Raw genomic sequence first — 6,810 nt, forward strand, 5'->3', positions numbered from 1 at the left:
ACTCCAATCTCTCCACTATGGCCAGTCCAAAGAGCTGTTTAATGACACGGACAAATAATTGTAGACAAGGCTGGGATGAGCTACAAAACAATAGGCAAGCAGCTTGGTGAGAAGGCAACAACTGTTGGCACAATTATTTGAAAATGGAAGAAACACAAGATGTTGTCAGTGTTCCTCGGTCTGGGGCACCATCCACATTCTTGTCTTGTAGGGTAAGGATGATTCTATGAAAGGTCAGGAATCAGCCCAGAACTACATGGGAGGACCTGGTTAGTGACCTGTAGAAAGCTGGGACCACAGTCTCAAACACTACCATTAGTAACACACTATGCAGTCATGGATTCAAATCCTCCAGAGCACGCAGAACATGCCCAGGCCCATTTGAGGTTTGCTAATGACCAACTGGATGATCTAGAGGTCATTCTGAGAACTATAACTTTATTTTTCCACTGATGGTGCTGTATGGCGGCTTTTTTTTTTTTGTGGGATAAGATGACATTTTTTTTATCGCATTTTATTTGACGGTATGATGATAAAGCATAGGGGGTTTTCTCCTTCGTAACATTGGGGGATACAGGACCATGGGTGTTATGCTGCTGTCACTAGGAGGCTGACACTAAGTTGAGACAAAAAGTTAGCTCCTCCCCTGCAGTATACACCCTCATGCTGGCTTCCAGAGACCCAGTTCAAGCTTAGTGGCCGTAGGAGGCACACTGGATTTAAACCATTTCTGGACAAAGGGGCGACGGAACCTTTCAAGGCTCCGATCTCCCCGAAACAACAACAGGCGAGCACGGGAGTTTTACCTCTCCATATCCTCTCCTGCGACGTGGGATGCCACTGCCTGAGCTGACCTTTTTGGGCGACGGGTCCCTTCAAGGGCACCGATCTCCCCCTGCTTTACAGACGAGCACTGGTGTGTCACCTCCAGTATCCTCTTCTGCAGCCAGGCCTTATTGCCGGACATCTGCCCTGCCCACCAGGTCTCACCCTCGGCTGTTCAGAGGCACTCTTCCACTGTGGGGTCCGTGTAGCCCCCACTGCATCACCAATGAAAACGAGCGGATGGTGGAAGGAGGCAGACGGTTCCTCTCCACCCCCCTTTTTATGGGGATGGTGGATGGAGGCTCCCCCAACCCTGCACCGTGCTATTTACCCCGGGCACCTTCATTTTGGGGTAAGTGCACCAGGGGTCATTTTTTTTCTGGCGGTCACATGTGTTTGGAGGGCTCCATAGCGGAAGGATTCCCCCCAGAGGGCCACGATTCTTTTCCCCGCAGTCCGCGGGTGCGCGCCGGCCGAAGCCAGAAATTTAGTCGCCGGCTTCGGCCTAGTGTAGGCCGCACTCCGGTAAGCTCCGCCTACCTCACGCATCATTCCTGCAGCTCCGCCCACGCTTCTGGCACTTCTTGCTCCCTGCGAGACTACCCACAGACTCGGCAGCCATCTTCCTTCTGCAGCACGCAGCGCCGAACGGCTTCCTTTTCTCCATGGTTTTTCCCACTCAGCACCACCTATCCAATTGCGGGGCACAGGACCTGGTAAGGCGACGGCACTAAGTGCTTTCCTGCAGCGTTACCCCTCAGCTTCCACTAGCAGCCTCTTTTCATCACATTGGGGTACAACATGTCGCAGTCAAGGGTTAAAAAGACCACTAAGGGACATACCACCTTTTTCTCTGCGTGTACCACCTGCCAGGCTCCTCTCCCCCGGCCTCAAAGCTCCCCGCTCTGCGCAGCCTGTGATGCCCAATGTGCCCAGGAGCCCTCCGCTGCTACCGACCCCAGTGTATCTAGCCCCCCTGAGTGGGCTGCGTCACTGTCACAATCCATGGCTTCACTAGCTAAAGCGATTGAATCCCTTCATGACCCCTCTGGGGAGCGGGGCATTCGTTTTCCTGGGTTAAGAGACCCCTCTATAACAGGGGAATCATCGGCCAGCAGGGGCCGCTCTCACTTGAAGGAGGTTCAGACATCCAAAAAACGGATCCGCACTACCTCTCATGAGCATTCACCACGCCATTCAGTCTCGGGTAGCTCCACTTCTCGCTCACCCTCTCCAGGGGCTCGAAGCGATCACGACTCTGAGTATGAGTCTGAGGTGTCCCTGGGCCCGGATTCTCCAGAGTTCCGATCAACTGTTGACTCCCTCATTGAGGCTGTCAATCATGCGTTAAAGGTTAATGATGACCCTAATTCAGCTCCGGATCACGCAGTTTCCTTTACGAGAACCAAGTGATCCCATAAGGTGTTCGCCTCCCATCCAGATTTCCTAGCGATAGTTCGGCGGCACAGGGTAAAAAGGCCCTGGAATCAAAGTATCCCTATTCCGCAGATCTGGTCAAAGATTGGACGGAAACACAGCTGGTAGATCCTCCGGTATCGCATTTGGCTACCAAAATGCTTTTAACAGTACCTGACGGGGCTTCAATCAAAAATCCCACAGAACGCCAGTTAGATTCTCTGGCGCGCTCAGTGTATGAAGCTTCAGGTTCCTCCCTATCTCCCTCCTTCGCTGCGGCATGGGTCGCCAAAGCAATGGTTTTCTGGGCAGATGCCCTTGCAAAATCCATTCAGGACCAGGCTCTTCCATCAGAGGTTCTAGGCCTTCCAGATTTCCTTCACAATGACTCGGGGAGAATTCCAGTCGACACCACCGAGGTAGGCGGACGCCTGCTTCTTTTTCGACACGTCTGGCTTTCCGTCATCCACGAAGAATGGGTCAGAGACCTGGTGTGTTCTGGTTACAAAATAGAATTCTCCACCTCCCCTCCAGCATGGTTTTTTCTCTCTCGTCTCCCAAGTTCAGGAGCTCAGTCTCGCGCTCTTCACTGCGCCATCGAATCCCTGCGCCAAAACGGGGTCATCGTTCCGGAACGCGAGAGATTCAGAGGTTTTTACTCAAACCTCTTCGTTGTGCCAAAAATAGATGGGACGGTGCGCCCCATTTTGGACCTGAAGCTCCTAAGCAAGTACGTAAAAGTACAGCACTTCAGGATGGAATCCCTCCGGTCGGTCATCTCAATGGAGAGAGGCGAGTTCCTAGCATCAATAGACATCAAAGATGCTTATCTTCATATCCCAATCTTTCCGCCACATCAAAGGTTCCTCCACTTTGCCATCCTAGAGGACCATTTTCAATTCACGGCCTTACCCTTCGGTCTTGCCACGGTGCCCAGGGTATTCACAAAGGTCATGGCAGCTGTCATGGCCATTCTACACTCCCGGAGAGTGGTCGTGTTGCCATACTTAGATGACCTTCTGATAAAAGGTCCATCTTATCACGCCTGCGAAGCAAGCGTCCGCATTACGTTGGATTCCCTTTCGCGCCTGGGCTGGTTAATCAACTTGGACAAGTCCTCCCCTTTTCCAGCTCGACGGATCTCTTTCCTAGGCATGATCCTGGACACGTCCAAGGGGCTGGTTTTACTTCCTCGGTCCAAGGCCCAAGCGCTTCAGCAGGGAGCCCGGACGCTCTGTCGCCCTTGTCCGCATTCCATTTGGTTTGCCATAAAGATCCTGGGGAAGATGGTGGCTGCAATGGAAGCGGTCCCCTTCGCTCAACTGCACTTCTGTCCCCTCCAACAGGCCCCGCTAGACAATTGGGACAGGAGTCCCTTAACCCTCGACCGGCCATGTCCTCTGCCCCCGTGGATCAGGCAAGCGCTCAAATGGTGGACTTTGGAATCATCTCTCAACCAGGGGAGGTCTTTTCTCCCGATCCATTGGCTGGTGGTGACTACCGACGCCAGTCTCCTCGGTTGGGAGCGGTGTTTCGCCACCACACTGCCCAGGGGCGTTGGACGATTCGGGAGTCGAAATTTCCCATAAACATTCTGGAGATCCGAGCTATCAGATTTGCCCTGAGACGCTTTAACTTCCTGCTTGTGGGTCACCCAATCCAAATTCAGTCGAACAACGTCACAGCGGTGGCGTACATAAACCATCAAGGGGGTACCCGCAGCAGGGCGGTGATGCAGGAAGTCTCCCAGATTCTCCGCTGGGCCGAGACCAACCACTCCACCATTTCTGCAATGCACATTCCAGGCGTCGAGAACTGGGCAGCGGACTTTCTCAGCCGTCAGGGTCTCACCTCGGGAGAGTGGGAACTCCATCCAGAGGTTTTTCAACAATTCTGCCTTCGCTGGGGAACTCCGGACGTGGACCTGATGGCGTCCAGACTGAACGTCAAGGTCCCCAACTTCATAGCACGTTCTCGGGATCCCCGGGCCGTCGGAGTGGATGCACTGATGTCCCCATGGCACAGGTTCCAATTCCCGTACGTGTTCCCTCCACTTCCTCTGTTGCCAAAAGTGGTCCGAAAAATCAAGATGGAGGGGGTTACGGTGATCCTTATCGCCCCGGATTGGCCACGTCGCGCATGGTATGCGGAACTCGTTCATCTTGTATCTGACGTCCCCTGGCGGTTACCAGACAGCCCAGATCTGCTGCGCCAAGGACCGATCTACCACCAGAGCTACGTTTAACGGCTTGGCTGTTGAAACCTAGATTCTAACTCAAGCAGGTTTCTCCCAGCAGGTCATCGCCACCATGATCAGCGCTCGCAAGACGTCTTCCGCTCGCATCTATCACCGCACCTGGAAAGCCTTCTTGTCATGGTGCAGGCTCCGCGGTCGCCCTCCTCTCGTTTTCTCCATTCTGGAATTTCTCCAGTCCAGCTTGGATTCCGGCCTTGCGCTCAGTTCCCTCAAGGGTCAGATTTCAGCGTTATCGGTGTTCTTCCAGCGTATGATTGCTGCTAACTTGCAAGTCAGGACCTTTATTCAAGGGGTCTCCCACGTGGTACTCCCCTACAGAATGCCGTTAGAGACCTGGGATCTCAATTTGGTCCTGAGCGTCTTTCAGGAATCTCCATTTGAACTCTGCAGGATGTCCCGCTGACCATCCTCTCCTGGAAGGTTGCCTTCCTTATGGCAGTAACATCTACCAGGCACGTCTCGGAGTTGGCCACAATATCCGGCCGGGCGCCTTTCCTTTCCTTCCACCAGGACAAAGTAGTCCTACGCCCATCTCCGGCTTTTCTCCCTAAGGTGGTTTCATCCTTCCACCTTAATGAAGATATCATTCTACCTTCCTTCTGCCCACAGCTGAGACATAGGGTCGAAAAGGTCCTTCACACCATGGACGTGGTACGGGCCCTCAGGAGGTACGTTTCTAGGACTGCTCCCTTCCGCAAATCGGACTCCCTCTTTGTCCTCCCGGAGGGTCACAGAAAGGGTTCAGCCGCGTCTAAGGCTACGATAGCCAGATGGATCCGATTGGCTATCCAAGAATCTTATCTGGTCAGGGGCAGACCTATCCCGGCGGGGGTTAGAGCGCACTCTACTCGGTCGGTGGGCGCTTCCTGGGCCATTCGGCACCGGGCAACGGTGGAGCAGGTTTGCAAGGCCGCAATATGGTCTAGCCTGCATACTTTCACAAAGCACTACAATGTCCACACTCAATCTTCCACGGATGCGGCCCTTGGCAGATGTATTCTGCAGGCTGCCGTTGTGCACTTATAGTCAGATGGTACACACAGTTATTTGGTTGTATTGTTCCCCACCCAGGGACTGCTTTGGGATGTCCCATGGTCCTGTGTCCCCCAATGTGGCGAAGGAGAAATAGGGATTTTTGTGTACTCACCATAAAATCCTTTTCTCTGAGCCACTCATTGGGGGACACAGCACCCACCCTGTTAGCCTTATGGCTCGTTACCTTTTTGGTTCTTGACTTTCTCTGACATGTTATACTCTAATGTTATGTAATATATTGTTATTAACCCCTTCCCGACCTTTGACGCCACGTAGGCGTCATGAAAGTCGGTGCCAATCCGACCTGTGACGCCTGTGTGGCGTCATGCAATGATCGCGTCCCTGCAGATCGGGTGAAAGGGTTAACTCCAATTTCACCCGATCTGCATGGACAGGGGGAGTGGTACTTCAGCCCAGGGGGGGTGGCTTCACCCCCCCGTGGCTACGATCGCTCTGATTGGCTGTTGAAAGTGAAACAGCCAATCAGAGCGATTTGTAGTATTTCACCTATGAAAATGGTGAAATATTACAATTCAGCCATGGCCGATGCTACAATATCATCGGCCATGGCTGGAAAACCTAATCTGCCGCCACCGATCGCCTCCCCAGTCCTCCTTTCTGCCCTGTACTGTGGTCCGCTCTCCTGTCCGCCCCCCCGTGCTTCGATCCACCCCCCGTGCTCCGATCTCCCCCCCCCCCCCTCATACTTACCGAGCCTCGAGGTGTCCGTCCGTCTGCTTCATGGGTGCCGCGATCTTCCAAAATGGCGGGCGCAGTGCGCCCGCCGAATCTGCCAGCCGGCAGATTCGTTCCAGGTACATTTTGATCACTGTGATAAAACCTATCACAGTGATCAAAATTAAAAAAATAGTAAAGGAACCCCCCTTTATCACCCCCATAGGTAGGGACAATAATAAAAATAAAGAAAATATATATATATTTTTTCTTCCCCCACTAGGGTTAGGGTTAGGGCTAGGGTTAGAATTAGGGTTAGAACTAGAGTTAGGGTTAGATTAGACTATGTGCACACATGGTGCGGATTTGGCTGTGGATCCGCAGCGGATTGGCCGCTGCGGATTCGTAGCAGTTTTCCATCAGGTTTACAGTTCCATGTAAACCTACTGAAAACCAAATCCGCTGTGCCCATGGTGCGGAAAATACGGCGCGGAAACGCTGTGTTGTATTTTCCACAGCATGCGGATTCCGTTTTACACCTGCTCCTCAATAGGAATCCGCAGGTGAATTCCGCACAAAAAACACTGGAAATCCGCGGTAAA

This window comes from Ranitomeya variabilis, chromosome 3, assembly GCF_051348905.1.
Source record: "Ranitomeya variabilis isolate aRanVar5 chromosome 3, aRanVar5.hap1, whole genome shotgun sequence".
Taxonomy (NCBI): Eukaryota; Metazoa; Chordata; class Amphibia; order Anura; family Dendrobatidae; genus Ranitomeya; species Ranitomeya variabilis.